General features: G+C 48.3%; 1 protein-coding gene across 1 annotated transcript in view; it reads left to right on the top strand.

Annotated features, from left to right (window-relative positions):
* The window catches only part of APOD (apolipoprotein D), a 191303-nt gene that overhangs the window by 59503 nt on the left and 115041 nt on the right, over positions 1–16759 (top strand). The window lies entirely within an intron of this gene.

Below are 16759 nucleotides of genomic sequence, written 5' to 3'. Positions count from 1 at the left end.
ATGGTAGCAACGGTGCCGGTAGCGATACCAGCACCGTTGTTGCCTTACCGCCATACACCTAATGAGGCCCACTGACACAATGGATACAATTTGTAAAACCGTTATTGAAAATGTTGGGGCTGGAGAAACTCCTACTTTGCCCTGTAACTAAGATGGGAGTAGTCTCGACCATCAAACGATAAACCAAACAGTCATAGTGGAGTCCGTCAAATCAAAATGGCCTATGCTAATAAAACCTAAGGCCTGCCCTACCTCTTGTAGAAAAAGTGTAAAAAGGAGAAATGTATGCAAATGAAAAATCAGTGTTCAAAGAATAAATGCGGTTGAACCAGCTGTCCTCCCCACGTTAAACCTCACGGAGTAAGGCTGTCCCTGTAGGCAGGATGATAAACTGTGGCTCGGTTTACAACACTATAAACAGTTCCAAACCGTGGACTGAGGCCCGCCTGGCCTTCACATTAAAGTCTCTTTACTCGATTTCCAAAATAATACTTCAACACAAAGTTCACAAAGGTCCCCCCTGTCGGGCTCAGACCTTTCACCACACAGTTCAAGTAGGTCCCCCTCTGTCGGGCTCAGACTTCTCACATCAAAGTTCAACACAAATTGCAAGGGGGCTCCCTTCCCCAAGCTTATTATACTTTGGGTCTCCGTCAATCGGGCTCGCACCACTTTCGGATGTTGAAGACTTTCAAATGTGCGTGGCTCTCCTTACAGACCACTGCAGGACCACTTTGACTCAAAGTTCACGTTTGCTCTTGCTTACTTCACTTTTGCTGTTCATTCGCTTTAATGCTTCAAACAATGTAACTTTTACTGAGACTTTCGAGTGGGCTATTTCCTTTCGCTGAACCACTCCGTTACAGTAGGGAACCCCTGGGGTTTTCAGCCCGCTGCTCTCGTCCCTTGGTCTGTTGCTTTGTTCCAGTAGGTGTGCCTTTATCCCAGAAGTTCTGCTCGTACTCATGTCCCGCCTTGCTCAGAGTGTGTCTTTAGCTGTTGCCTTTTATTCAGGTGAGGAGAGCTAATTGGCATTAGGTGTATGCACTTAGAGTAAAGTGCCTGACTTCTCCTGACCGATTAACAGGACATGTCCAGTACGATGTGAGAGAGTTAGTCTGATTACTCTAAGTCACCCTCTTCCTCGGCCCAGTGTTTGTGTTAAAAGGGGGGGGAGTTGGGACTTTGGAAAATCCTAAAAAAAAGGATGAGTCAGATAAACAAAAGAGGGGGGAATATCGTGTCTCACCATCGGTTACCTCACCCACACTCCCAGAAGAACCCTCTCCCAGGTGATCCTCCTGCACTGATCCGCCCTAGGGTCTAGATCCAAAAGGTGATGGCCGTGCCCTGGCCACCCAAATGAGAGATTTCTGGGTACTAGCGGGCGCAATACCCTTGGTTTCTCACACTGGGGACTCACACGGGGGAAAGAAGCAGCGTTTTCAGCATGAAAAGAACTTTCCTTCTTGGGGGAAATGCTTCTAGCTGGGAGATAAATGCAGCCAATTGCAGAAGTTGTGGGATGTTCGCATGGACTGTTCCAATCATAGGAAAAGCTCATCTGCATTTGAGATGGAGACTGACCTTAAGAAAAAGAATTAGGCACCAACGCATTCAGATCCTAATGGGGGAACTAAGGAAGAAGGATGGGCACAGTGCTCGTCCCTGACAGACACTATGGGCCTCATTACACGGACGGCGGTGGACCAAGGTGCTATTAGCACCTTGGTCCATGCCGGTAAAATACCGGCACCGCCTTGGTGGAAAGGGGAATTACCGCCCTATTCCAAGGTTGGTGGGGCAGTAATTCCCCCTTCCCCCATTGCCCTTCCCCATTCCCATTTTTGCCCCATAGGGCATAATGGGAATGGGGAAGGTGCTAATTACGGCACTGCAAATTGCGGTACCATAATTAGCTCCCTGGTCCCTTTGCCGGTTGGTTTATAACGCCTGCAAAAAGCAGGCGTTAAATTCTCCAACCCGCGAAGGGACCTCGTAGTAAGGCAGTAAGGGTTAACGGTCACCGGTCCCATTAACGGTGACCGTTAACCCTTACCGCTGTCCGTGTAATGAGGCCCTATGTCTTGCTAAAAGGATGCCACCTTTCCCCGCACTAGCAGAGAGGGGACCCTGATACCTTGGGTATCAGGGTCCTTTACCTTGTGATACAGGAACCTTCCCTGAAGAGACAAGAGAGAGGTCTCCTCTTGGTGCTCAAACTTTTAATTCCTTCTCAAGTCAAGACACTCTCCTGGGCTGCACAAACACACACATCTACTGAACAGACCAGGCTGCTTCTCTATCTAATCCTGCTTGCTATTGCTACAGGAAATTACATTAGGCCTTGAACTGAAAGAGAAACCCCAGCGCAACATAGGCTTCCATTAACTTACAAGAAAATCCTGACTGTACAAACAGAGCTAAATTTACCATTCTCGGCAAGAAATTAAAACCTAAGGCCGTACTGCCTCGTGAGCCCATTTACTGGGACTTCCTCGGGCTACTCCCAGCACCTGCCTGGCACAGCTATCATTCTTTTCGTCTAGCTATTGTCAGGGTCAAAGTCATACATTCACTGTATGTGTGACTCTAAGCAGAGCAAAGGTGCATCCACTCTCGGAGGTCCTCATCGCTGGCTCTACCCCTGAGTCCTCAGGTTGGTCCTCCGCCTTCTGGCCGGATGAACTTGGTCCCTTGTCATCTCGACCCGTAGTGGTTAAATATCTGTATGTTAAGCTCTCCGCGTCTTTGTCTATGCAGGCTCAGGTCAGTGCCTTATGCCAGTCGATTCATTTTAAACTTCGCATTCTGCATTAAGTTTTCCCCTACCTTCCTTCTCCTCTTCGTCCCATGGTAGTATCTTCTCTTACATCTGGGTCTTTGGATTATTGTAATTCGCTTTTCTTGGGGCAACCTGTTTTTTTGCTCCAGCGTTTACAAATCCTGCAAAACACTGCAGTCAGGTTGGCCACTGGTGCCGCCCGGTTTTCTTCACCTTCTCCCATTTTGCATATGTTGCACTGGCTTCCTGTGGTTAAATTGATAAAGTTTAAAGTTATCTGCCTTGTCCACCGGCCATTCTATAAAATGGGGCCAGAATATTTGCAGGTGAAATTCAGACAGTATGTCCCATCCCGCCATCTGCACTCTTCTTTCGCCCTCTGGATTCTGGTTCCTCGGTTCAGACCTTCCCGTGTGGGAGGGCATTCCTTTTCTGTGGTAGCGGCTCAATTATGGAACTCCTCCCTGCTGCAGTTATGGGCAGTTGTGGACCACCTGTCTTTTTGACGTGCCCTTAAGAACTTTCTTTTCTTGGCTTGAGTTCTCTTCTAACTCTTCTCTTTTTTGGCCTGCTCTGTCTTACCCTTTCAGCGCCATGATGCCCTAGTTGGTGAAGGTTGCGCTCCACAAATGCTCTATAATTGCACATAACATAACATAACTCTCAGATGCCCCCATTTAAATTAGTAGTTACTTTCAGAGGGCTGTTACACTTGGATACTTCAGAACTCCACCAACAAAAACGTTGCAACATTCATCATTCATCCAAGTTTCATATTGGTGGCATATATTCTTTAACACTGGCGCTACCCCTACTCTTCTCGGCACCCATCCACATCCCTGACCGCATGGATTGCCTTTTGACCGAAGCCAGGCCATCCCTGTTATGCTTTTCCAGGCCTAATGCACACATGCATCATAATCGTGCACCAGAACCTCCAATACTCTGGAATTCGTTCCCCTGAGTGTGTTCCCACTAACAGCGCATTGAAACTATAAGAGTGGTAAAGGCGCTACACAAATGACAAGTACAATACAATACAATACATTATGTCAAAACAACTTCTATCATTCTTCACTCACATTATTATCTCCATATTTTCTGGTCATCTAGCATCTCAGAACGGAAACTGGAGATGTTATTTAAACGTCATCTCCTACTGCAGCTCAGCTAGCCCAACAAATAGATATTGACATTGTAGAAACTTATTAATTAATTTATTTATTTTATTTCAAATTCTTATAAAGCGCTTTTTGCCCATGATCCTCAAAGCGCTACAAAAAACATGATTTACAAATATACAAACATACATAACAACCACAATAAAATGCAGAAGCAAAGGGCTGTTATGCTCACCTGGACCCCACAGAGGTGTCGATCGGACCCAGACAGCTGCGGTCTCTGTCAACGTGATGCCTAGTGCAGAGATGACTGTCTGGACTGGCACACCTAGTCTTGTCTGCTGGACCCGAAGAAGTATTTTCCTGCAAGTGGAGACAGGGATTAGCCACCTTTGGGTTTTAGTGATGGCCTCCCAACTGTTCTCGCTCTCCCCCACTAATCACCTCCGATATCCCCTTAGTAACCTCACCTTAAGTTTGTAAAAGATGAGCTCTCCATCCTGCTTGCCTTGCAGGGGCACGTAGATACCAATTACTTCACTGGTTTGAAGGCGTTGGGAGAGTTCCAGTAAGCATTGACTCTGAAGTCCCAGGCGGCATTGGTAAGTATCAAGTTCAAAGAGTTCAATGTGCCTGATGTTCACTCTTGTCCCCTTCCTTCCTTAAGTTGCAACTGAGTTCGTGAGAAGAAGGTCTCGTAGCTGCTGCTGGCGTTCAGGTAAGAGTCTGTGTTACCCGGTAACTATTACATGCGTTAACGTGTTGTTTGTCTCCCTCTTTACAGATGGGGCATATGAAGATATGGAGAATAATACCGCCGGTGGTAAATCAGGTAAGTCTATGGTGGTAAGAGGTATTTGTTGATTCCCTTGGCTCACCTTGTTATTCTTGTGCCCCTAGGTGCCGGAGTACGGCGAAGAAATGATGGAGACAGTGCCGGATCGAAAGATGCTGTGAGAACTGGCGAGTATGGCGCCGTGCTGGAGCTGGCGAAGTGACGCGTGCAGGACTGATGTACTTCCAGGTCGGGAGATGAAATGGATCCGAAATCAGGTGAGGAATTTGAAATAAGTTTGTTTTCTAAACTTGTCCTTTTCTTCCTCTTTATTCTAGGAGCTCCAGATTCAAGGCAGGCGTGGCAGAAGACTGGATGCTGGCTGCAGGCACGGTGAGAGTCACGCTGCTGGATGCAGAATAACACGAAGCATGTGCTGCTGTTTGGGCGTGGTTTAAATAGCTTCCAAAGTAGTCCCAGGAAAGAAGTTCCCCAGGACCACACCCGAGTAAATAGTTGTAATAGTCCCTGTAGTAAAATAGTCCCATCCAGGCCTCACGTTGGCTTGGATTTATTTGCAGCATGGTCTGCATGAGGTAAGTAATGTCTATGAGCCTGGCGCCTATGGCGCCAGGACTGATTTTTATTATGAGCCTGGTGCCTACGGCGCCAGGACTGAACCCAGACAGCCCCTAGCTGGGGCTGCTGGGGTTTTTGTAAATGTCTGGATGCCTGGTCCCGGGGCTGATGGGCTTGATCCGGATGCCCGGGGGTAGGCATCATGACAGCACTCCCCCCCAAGGCCCCTCCTAAAGTTGTTTTTCCCCTTGGCCCTGGTTTGTCTGTGAAGTTCCGATGGAATTTCTTCACCAACCGAGGTGCATGAACGTGGTCACTAGGTTCCCATGACCTTTCCTGTGGTCCATAACCTTTCCAGTCGATTAAATAAAAAAGTCTTGATTTAACCAACTTAGAGTCCAGGATATTCTTTACCTCAAATTCAGGTTCTCCATCTATTAGGATGGGGTCAGGTGGTTTGGCAAGTGTCACGTCGTCCCGACATTTACCCGGCAACATCCGTTCCCATACCCAACACCCACACCAACGGGGAAGACACGGCAGGCGGGATGTACGGAGGGGCAGTACCACCTCTTTCCGCCCATTTCCATGTTGGCGTCTGCCCTGGCGCCTCATCCATGCCCGACGGCACCGTGGTCGCCGGCTCTAGCTCCCGCGTACGGGAGCGATCACGTGACTAGTCACGGTTTCGTCTGTAGCCAACGCTGGCGTCCACTTTGTGACAACCAATCATGGATAAGCGTCCAACCTCACGTGACGCTCCTGTACGTCATGTGATCAGTCATGTGATTATGACTTCCTTTAAAAGGAACCGAGGAGAAACACTCAGTGCTTCACAGCTGTTTCAACCAGAGACCTGTTCGGCTTTACTCCTCGTTCATCTTGCTTCTTTTCTGGATCTTGACCACGGAACGTTATTTGGATTTGGTATTGGATCACCCTTTGGCTCTGACGTATTCTTCTGGATCATTGGAACTCTTGACCTACGTCTGATCTTGGGTTTCTGCTCTGGATTATCCTTCTGCTTTGGCGAACTTTTGAACCACAAACCCTTGACTATCACGTTCTGGCTTCAGGTGTGAGTTGGAGGAACTGCAGTACTTTCCAGCCTGCTGTTGGTCTTCCCTCGTTGTCTATTCAGGTTTCCCACCTTTTCCATCATCCCCTGGGTAAGCGGTGTTGGTTATTCTTGATTGCTTACACTGCCATTATTGATCAAAGCAAATCTGATTCTAACCTTTGCCTTACAGCACTCAGGGGTCCTTCCGGTGTTCCCGGTATCCAACAGACGACGCCACTCATCACCTGTGGCCTCAAAGATTGCTAGGGCAGTATACTTTATCTGCTCGAGCGATACTTGGGGACGGAGGTATTCTATAGCTGCACGACCATCAAGGTGGAACACCAGGATCAGAATAGACTGTGAAGCCTATTGGTCGTCCAGCAATGGATACCTCCTCCGGGGACCCCGTGACGGCTTTAATGCAGGCAGTGACAGCTCTCAGGGCCGATATGGCAACCGCTACCGCAACACTTCACGCTGACATGACTGCAGCCACCACAGCGTTACACCATCGCCTCGACACGGTATTAAGTGCACGCCAGCCCTTGCCTGCAGAAGCTGCATTTGATGAAGTCAGTCCTCCCCAAAACCCTCCTCCTGTCATACCCCCTTCCTTCCCGGCCACTCCTGTGGTGATACAAAACCCTTTTCCCTTGGCTGCTCCCGAAAGATACCAGGGCGACCCAAAGAAATATCGCACTTTCATCAATCATTGCAAACTACATTTCATGTGTCGTCCTCAGGCTTTCCCCGATCCCGTGTCAAAGGCAGCTTTTCTTCTCTCCCATTTATCCGGGGTAGCCGCCACATGGGCCAATCCATTGTTGGAAAACAATCACCCTGCGCTTTATGATTTTGAGTTTCTGACCCAAGAGATGGCAAAAGTATTTGACACTAGACACAAAGCACAGTCCAGAGACATGGAACTTCTGGATCTCACGCAGGGTCGATCAACCCTCATAGAGTACATCACTAAGTTCAACCAGTTGTCTGCTGAGACTTCCTCGCCGGAGAATAAAAAGGCTGTGGTATATTACCGGGGTTTATCCGGGGTCATGAAGGATGCCTTGTCTGTTGTACCTACGCTTCCCACTGTTTATGCAGATCTGGTAGATCTAACGTTACAACTCGATGCCAGACGAATGGAGCGGCGCGGGGACGGTCCCTCCTCGCTATCTCTGCCATCCACTGCCACTGTCACTCCCGAACCCATGCAGATAGGCGGGATCCGCAGCCCCATATCACATGTCGAACGAGAACGCAGGCGTACGGACAATGCCTGTTTTTACTGCGGTCTCCCCGGGCATTTTGTAAAAGAGTGTCCCCGCCGTCCAAAAAATAGACATCCGGGTTTTCAGAAGACTCGCCCCTAAGATCAGAGGTGGGAGCGAGTACTATCCGGAATACCTCTGAACCTACCTTCGGTCCTGTACGTCCCATTATAGTTCAGGCCGTTTTGAAACATGCCACAGGTTCTCACGCAGTGTCAATAGTGATAGACTCAGGTGCCACAGGCTGCTTCATTGACATAGCATTGGCCCGCTCACTGAACCTCCCTTTGGTCGCGAAGAACTGTCCCGAACCAGTCCAGGCGGTGGATGGTTCTTCGCTTACATCTGGTCCGATTCGGCAACAAACAGCCCCATTAGAGTTGATTGTTCAGGAAAACCACAAAGAAACGATATCCTTTGACCTCATTGCCACTCCTCAGTTTGGAGTGATTTTAGGCATTCCTTGGCTAAGACTACACAATCCCCTCATCAACTGGGGGACAGATCAGGTTTTATTCGAATCTGAAACATGTCAACACTATTGCCTACTGGCAACACCCCAGTTCTCCGGTCCCGCGAGAATCCTGGGTAGCCTCAATTCCATGGCTATAGGAGACAACAACGATCATCATGATACACACACGGTAGGGGCTGTCACGGGTGGGATACCTGCTGTTTACCACGATTTCCTGGCGGTATTTGACAAAAAATCTGCAGAAGGTCTCCCCCCGCATCGATCTTACGATTGTCCTATCGACCTGATTCCTGGTGCATCTATCCCGAAGGGTCGTATCTACTCTCTGACTCAAGTAGAAGAGCAAACCTTGCAGGACTATATCCAGCAGGCTTTACGGTTAGGGCATATTCGTCCATCGACTTCTCCGGCTGCAAGCCCTATTTTCTTTGTTCCGAAAAAAGAAGGGGACCTCCGTCCCTGTGTCGATTATAGGCGCCTAAATGCCGTTACGGTGAAGAACCGTTATCCCATACCTTTGATCACTCCTTTACTAGACAAACTCACCCATGCTACCATTTACACCAAACTTGATCTTCGCGGGGCTTACAATCTCATCCGCATACGTGACGGTGATGAATGGAAAACTGCTTTCTGCTCACGACAAGGTCTATTCGAGTATACGGTCATGCCCTTTGGACTATGTAACGCCCCGGCTACTTTTCAACATTTCATGGACGATGTTTTCAATGATATCCTGAATACTTATGTGGTTGATTATCTAGACGACATATTGGTGTTCTCCACCTCCCTTGATGAACACATAACACATGTCAGGGAAGTATTGTCGCCTCTACAGAACAACGCTCTTTATGCCAAACCCGAGAAATGTTTGTTCCACACAAACCTAGTTGAATTCCTGGGGTTCCACATCTCGCCCAAGGGACTCTCTATGAATCAAACCAAGGTTCGGGCGATTGACGAGTGGCCGGTCCCGACAAATCTAAAACAGTTGCAGTCGTTTCTGGGTTTCTCAAACTTTTATCGGAGATTCATATCAGGGTTTTCTTCGATTGTGGCTCCACTCACGGCACTCACTAGCCCTTCTGTTTCTTATGTATGGTCTACGGCTCAACAAGCTGCTTTTGATCTATTGAAAACCCTGTTCACCACCGCTCCGGTATTGCAACACCCTGACCCCGACCTTCCGTATATTCTCGAAGCAGACGCCTCTTCTTATGCCTTAGGTGCAGTATTATCCCAGATCTGCCCCACCACCAACCGTTTGAATCCAGTAGCGTTCCATTCTCGCAAATTTACGACTACTGAATCACATTATACGGTTACAGAAAAGGAACTGCTGGCTATTAAGGATGCACTACAGGTCTGGAGACATCACCTCTTAGGTGCCAAACATCAAACCACGGTGTATACTGACCATAAGAATCTCCAGGACCTTGCTTCATTGAAATGCACAAATAGTCGGCAGGTTAGGTGGCATCTTTTCTTTGCCGCATATGATTTTGTGGTCAAACATAGGCCCGGAGTTGGTCACGGTAAAGCCGATGCCCTGTCCCGTTCACCTGGGGGGGAGACTCTTCCTTGTTTTCCGGACACTCTGTTAGGAAAGAATCATGTAATTTGTCTGTGCACACCAACTCCTTCCTTGTTGTCAACCATTCGCCAATGGGTCTCTCAGTATCCGCAATCAGTGGCAGAATGGGATCCGGTCATACAGGATGGGCTGCCCTTTGTTCAGGGAGGTAAACTCCTTCTACCCACAGGTGAGACCCGGAACCAAGCGTTGACTTGGTCCCACGACGCTGCCATCAACGGCCACCCCGGACAACTATGCACTTTGGATCTCCTTAAACGATGGTGCTGGTGGCCCACGATGAAGCGTGACGTGTGTGACTACGTCAATACCTGTGCGGTGTGTTCCCAGGGCAAATCGCGCAGGGGACGGCCCTTGGGTCTTCTCCTCCCTCTCCCCATCCCTCCACGACCTTGGCATACGGTCTCCATGGACCTGGTCACTGACCTTCCTCGCACTCAAGGGTTTGACACTGTTTGGGTCGTAGTCGATTCGTATACCAAGTTTGCACGTTTCATACCTTGTAAGGGGATTCCCTCTGCCCCAGTCTTGGCCAAACACTTCTTCAAACATGTATTTTGTCTTTTCGGATTACCCCATGTGTTAGTCTCTGATCGTGGGTCCCAGTTCACTTCCCGTTTTTGGCGGGCCCTTACCGCTCTGTTAGGCATTGATGCCCGGTTTTCCTCTTCTTATCACCCGGAGAGCGATGGTCAGACTGAAAGGGTCAACCAAACCATGGAGCAGTATCTACGTTGTCTAACGCTGCAATATCAGGACACATGGGTCAATTTATTACAGCTTGCAGAGTTTGCCTATAACAATGCTCTACACTCGTCTACTGGTCACTCCCCTTTCTTTTCCCTCTACGGTCAGCATCCACGTACCCTTCCCATTCCTGACTTTTCCTCTTCCAGCACCCCCGCAGCATCAGCTTGTGCCGGAGACATTGTATCTGTCCATGCTCAGACTTTGGTCCACTTACGTGAAGCACAGACTTCCATGAAGGCGGCTGCTGACAGAAAGAGGGCTGTTCCGCCCGTTTACAAGGTTGGGGATAGGGTGTGGCTTTCCACTCGTCATCTACATATCCCTGGCTGCCGCAAGTTGTTGCCCCGATTTGTGGGTCCTTACAGTGTGGTTAAGGTGTTGAACCCGGTGGCGTTGCGTCTGGCGGTGCCATCCGCCTGGCGGATCCACCCGGTTTTCCACGTTTCTCTCCTTAAGCCTTGCCCTGGTCCCACCCGCTTGGGTTCGCCTCCTGCTCCTGTCTCTGTCTCTTCTCCTGACGTCTATGAGGTCCGGGCTGTCTTGGGTTCTCGTATCCATAGGGGTGTCCTACAGTATTTAGTGGACTGGTTGGGTTATGGCCCTGAAGATCGGTCGTGGGTTGCTTCCCGGGATGTTCATGCTCCCCGTTTGTTGGCCCGTTTTCATCGTGACAATCCTTCGAGCCCACGTGGTCGTGGGCCTTTGGGGGGGGGCTCTGTCACGTCCTCCCGACATTTACCCGGCAACATCCGTTCCCATACCCAACACCCACACCAACGGGGAAGACACGGCAGGCGGGATGTACGGAGGGGCAGTACCACCTCTTTCCGCCCATTTCCATGTTGGCGTCTGCCCTGGCGCCTCATCCATGCCCGACGGCACCGTGGTCGCCGGCTCTAGCTCCCGCGTACGGGAGCGATCACGTGACTAGTCACGGTTTCGTCTGTAGCCAACGCTGGCGTCCACTTTGTGACAACCAATCATGGATAAGCGTCCAACCTCACGTGACGCTCCTGTACGTCATGTGATCAGTCATGTGATTATGACTTCCTTTAAAAGGAACCGAGGAGAAACACTCAGTGCTTCACAGCTGTTTCAACCAGAGACCTGTTCGGCTTTACTCCTCGTTCATCTTGCTTCTTTTCTGGATCTTGACCACGGAACGTTATTTGGATTTGGTATTGGATCACCCTTTGGCTCTGACGTATTCTTCTGGATCATTGGAACTCTTGACCTACGTCTGATCTTGGGTTTCTGCTCTGGATTATCCTTCTGCTTTGGCGAACTTTTGAACCACAAACCCTTGACTATCACGTTCTGGCTTCAGGTGTGAGTTGGAGGAACTGCAGTACTTTCCAGCCTGCTGTTGGTCTTCCCTCGTTGTCTATTCAGGTTTCCCACCTTTTCCATCATCCCCTGGGTAAGCGGTGTTGGTTATTCTTGATTGCTTACACTGCCATTATTGATCAAAGCAAATCTGATTCTAACCTTTGCCTTACAGCACTCAGGGGTCCTTCCGGTGTTCCCGGTATCCAACAGACGACGCCACTCATCACCTGTGGCCTCAAAGATTGCTAGGGCAGTATACTTTATCTGCTCGAGCGATACTTGGGGACGGAGGTATTCTATAGCTGCACGACCATCAAGGTGGAACACCAGGATCAGAATAGCAAGTCTTGTCCCGGGTTGAACTGGTTTCAGAAGTGAAACATGAAAGACAGGATGGATCCGCATATTAGAGGGTAATTCCAACTTGACGGCCACCGGGTTGATAATGGCCTTAATAGTGTAAGGTCCCAAATACCTAGGATTAAAAGTCCGAGTTCCTTTTAGAGGTATGTGTTTTGTAGCCAGCCAAACTTGATCCCCAATCTGATATCGTGGAGCATCGCTTCAAGGTTGATCAGCATTTTTCTTATATTTCTCTTTCGCTTGTTTCAAATGTTCTGTTGCCTCCTTAAAGGCTTGTGTAATAGTAGAGTGTAAATGGCTAACTGCAGGCATTTCTAAGTGCTGAGGCGAATCGAGTTCTGAGGTTCGAGGGTGATGTCCGTGTATAGAGGTATGTGTTTTGTAGCCAGCCAAACTTGATCCCCAATCTGATATCGTGGAGCATCGCTTCTATGTTGATCAGCATTTTTCTTATATTTCTCTTTCGCTTGTTTCAAATGTACTGTTGCCTCCTTAAAGGCTTGTGTAATAGTAGAGTGTAAATGGCTAACTGCAGGCATTTCTAAGTGCTGAGGCGAATCGAGTTCTGAGGTTCGAGGGTGATGTCCGTATATGGTATAGAAGGGCTTTGTCCGGTTCCAGAATGTACTGAGTTATTGTATGCATGTTCGGAAATCCATAAAATATCCTTCCAATTGCTTTCGGTCTGGTGCAGCATGCAACGTAGGTACTGTTCAAGGGTCTCGTTGGTCCTCTCCGTCTGACCATTGGTCTGGGGATGGTGACTGGTTGATAACCTCACGTCGATTCGCGCCAATTGACATTTCTTCCAAAATTGTGAAATGAATTGACTGCCTCGGTCAGAGACCAATAAGGAAGGAAATCCGTGTATTCGAACAATGTTTTCGAGGAACTCCTTGGCCAAAATTGAAGCGGAAGGTAATCCTTTTAAAGGAATAAAGTGGGCCATCTTGGAAAAAAGATCCACAATAACTAGGATGGTGTTAAATCCATTACATGGAGGTAGATCTGTAATAAAGTCTAAAGACAAGGTGTGCCATGGTGTAGGTGGAATATCCAAAGGTTGTAAAAGGCCAGCGGGTTTTTTCTTCTGGCTTTTGTTTTGGGCGCAAATGCCACAAGACATCACAAATGACTTTACGTCTTTTCGCCAAGTGGGCCACCAGAACTGTCTCTTAATTTTTTGCTTCAGTTTTTGCGATACCTGGGTGCCCTTCCATCAGGGTGTCATGGTAATTGGAGATGACTAGTTCTTGTATTTCCTTGTGTGGTAGAAATAGTCGTCCTTGATAGTAAGGTAGGTCATTGACGACTGAGTAGTCTGAGCCTTTCTTTACCCAGTCCTGCAGGGTTGCTGGATCGAAGAGTTGTTGGATTTTTGAATGAATATCTTCTAGTGTCTGTAGAGTAGTTATGCCAAGAATTCTTTGTTCAGGAATTATTGGCACCGGTTCCGGGTTTGCATATGCTTCTCCCATCCCTATTCGGGATAAGGCATCTGCTTTGCCATTTTTGCAGCCTGGTCGATAAGTGATCATGAAATCGAATTTGGCAAAGAACAATGCCCATCGAAGTTGTCACGATGATTGGGCTTTGGCTGTTTTTAAATACTGCAGGTTCCGGTGATCAGTGATTACGGTAATGGTAATGGTATGCCTGGCAGCAAGAAGGTAGTGCCGCCAAGCCTTAAAGGCGGATTTGATAGCTAATAGCTCTTTATCGGTAATCGCATAGTTTAACTCAGGTGCTGAGAACTTTCTGGACCAAAACGCTACTGGGTGAAGTTGACCGGTTTCAGGATCCTTCTGGGACAGGACAGCTCCCATGGCTAAACTGGATGCATCAGTTTCTACTATGTATGGAAGCTCAGGGCGTGGATGCTTTAAGACAGGTGCTGATGTGAATTTCGTTTTCAGCTCTTGGAAGGCCTTTTCAGCCTCTTCGGTCCACAAGAAGCGTTTGTTTTTTCGCAAAAGTGCTGTGATGGGGTGTACAACAAGGGAGAAGTCCGGAATGAATCTGCGGTAGAAATTAGCAAATCTGAGCATGCTTTGTACCCCTTTGACTGAACTGGGTGATGGCCACTTGAGAATTGCGTCCACCTTTCGAGAGTCCATTCGGACTCCCTTTGGAGTCAGGATAAATCCAAGAAATTCAACTTCCGTAGCATGAAAAACACATTTTTCCAATTTTGCATATAACTTGTGCTGGCGTAGTTTCTCAAGGACTGCACGCACGTGCTTAACATGGTCTGATTCTGAGGAGGAGTACACTAGAATGTCATCTATGTATACAATGACACAGACGTCAATGAGTTCACGAAGGACATCGTTCATAAAATACTGGAAGTCTGCAGGTGCATTGCACAACCCGAAGGGCATCACCTGATATTCGAATAATCCGTACTTGGTGCGAAAGGCAGTCTTCCATTCGTCACCTTTCTTGACACGTATCAGATGATATGCCCCTCGGAGATCTAACTTAGTGTAGATACAAGCATCCTTTACTTTTTCTAGTAATTCGGGGATCAGAGGCAATGGGTATCGGTTTTTTACCATAATCTGATTTAATGCACGGTAATCTATGCACGTTCTAAGGTCACCTTCCTTTTTTGGCACAAAGAATAAAGCTGAGGATGCAGGAGACTTGGAAGGACGAATAAAGCCATTAGCAAGGTATTGGTCCAAGTATTGCCGTAGGTGAAGATTTTCAGGTTCCCTGAGGGCATAGATTCTACTGCACCGGGTAGGAGGTCGATTTGACAATCGTATGATCTGTGAGGAGGTAATGTATTGGCCTGTTCTTTTTGAAAAACATCCTGAAATTCTTGGTATTCCTGAGGTAACTGCCCGATTGGGTTAACGACTGTAGCCAGGCCTTTGTTCCAAGTTTTCTCCGGGTAACAGGTGTGTGCACAATCCGGGAGGGTTATTCTCTTCTCTCGCCATTCTATACAAGGATTATGTGTTTCCAACCATGGCATCCCCAGTATTATCTGGCACTGTGGGGCTTTGATTAGATCAAACACAATAGTCTCTCGATGCCCATCTTGACTCAACAGTGTCATCTCTGTAGTGGAATGAGTTACAGGCCCCGAAGCAATCTCAGTTCCATCAACTGTGGTGATGACATCCGAAGTGGTCTTTTTGCAAAGAGGTAGATTCATCCTTGACACCAATTTGTGGTCCATATAGTTTCCTACGGCCCCGCTATCTATGTATGCCCTTACTGCGTGCATACGTGATGGCTGCCTGGGATCAAGTAGGACCATTGGGATGATCAGATGCGAGGTCTGAGTGTCCTTCTTTAAGCCCGGCAAGCGGACCTCTACGCTTGTCGGGCGTGGTCGTTTCCCGAATCAGGCTCTATGTGGCTTTTATCAGCAACTCCTACCACCTTCTTGGGTGGTTTTGTAGGGCAATCCCGTAGAAAATGTCCTGAGGTTCCACAGTACAGACACAACTGCATCTGTTGTCTTCTTTCTCTTTCCTTTTGAGTTAAGGGTCCTTTAACCCCCCCGATCTGCATAGGTTCAGATGCATCTGTTCCTTTGGTGGCAACGTTGGGTTTAACCAATACCCGATTCTCGAACTTAGCTCAATCAGTCTTTCGGTTCTGAAGTCGGTGGTCTAGCTGGACCACTAAGTCTATAAATTCTGTGCAATCCTGAGGTGGGTTCACAACTTGAGCCAAGACGTCTTTGAGTTCTCCCCGAAGTCCACGAAGAAACAATGTAATTCGTTTTTCCTCCGGCCATCTGGTTTCCAACACCAACCTATTGAAGGTTGCAATATAGGTTAGCAGATCCTGGTTACCCTGTCCTAAGGATAAAAGTTCGTTGTCCAGGGCTTGACCCTGTGAGTGTCTGGCAAATAGTTTTTCCATGCTCCTTTGAAACCCTGAAAATCCCGGAGAAGAGGATCATCCTGGTTGACTAACGGAATGGACCAATCCGCTGCGCTGCCACTAAGATATGACAATACAAAGGCTACTTTAGCTTGGTCATTTTGAAAGGCTCCCGGTCTGCATAAAAAGTGCAAGCGGCATTGGTTCATAAACACGGCGAACCTTTTGGGGTCCCCAGCAAAGCGTTCGGGTGGAGCTAACGGAATATTTCCTGGTAAAACCACTTGCACAGGAATGCTTGATGAAACAGGGGTTGGGTTTCCCCCATATCCAGGTAGGGGCGTTTGCCCAGCTTGGTTTTGCAGTAGTTGCCTAGCCAGATCATCAGTGCGCTCCTTTGAGACAATCAGTTCTCTCCTGAGGGCATTAGTCTCTTGGCAAGCGGCATGTACTTCTGCCCTAAATTCCCCCAATAATTGGGCCAGTTGGTCGGTTTCCGAGGTTTCCATAACACCCGGGTGGGTAATTTTAGAAAGGCTTCGTGTTCTGTTACGCTCACCTGGACCCCACAGGGGTGTCGATCGGACCCGGACAGCTGCGGTCTCCGTCAACGTGATGCGTAGTGCAGAGATGACTGTCTGGACTGGCCCACCTAGTCTTGTCTGCTGGACCCGAAGAAGTATTTTCCTGCAAGTAGAGACAGGGATTAGCCACCTTTGGGTTTTAGTGATGACCTCCCAACTGTTCTCGCTCTCCCCCACTAATCACCTCCGATATCCCCTTAGTAACCTCACCTTATGTTTGTAAA

The sequence above is a fragment of the Ambystoma mexicanum genome, chromosome 10 (genome assembly GCF_040938575.1).
Source record: "Ambystoma mexicanum isolate Mex_15411 chromosome 10, UKY_AmexF1_1, whole genome shotgun sequence".
Classification (NCBI taxonomy): domain Eukaryota; kingdom Metazoa; phylum Chordata; class Amphibia; order Caudata; family Ambystomatidae; genus Ambystoma; species Ambystoma mexicanum.
This window is presented reverse-complemented; position numbering and strand designations above follow the sequence as displayed.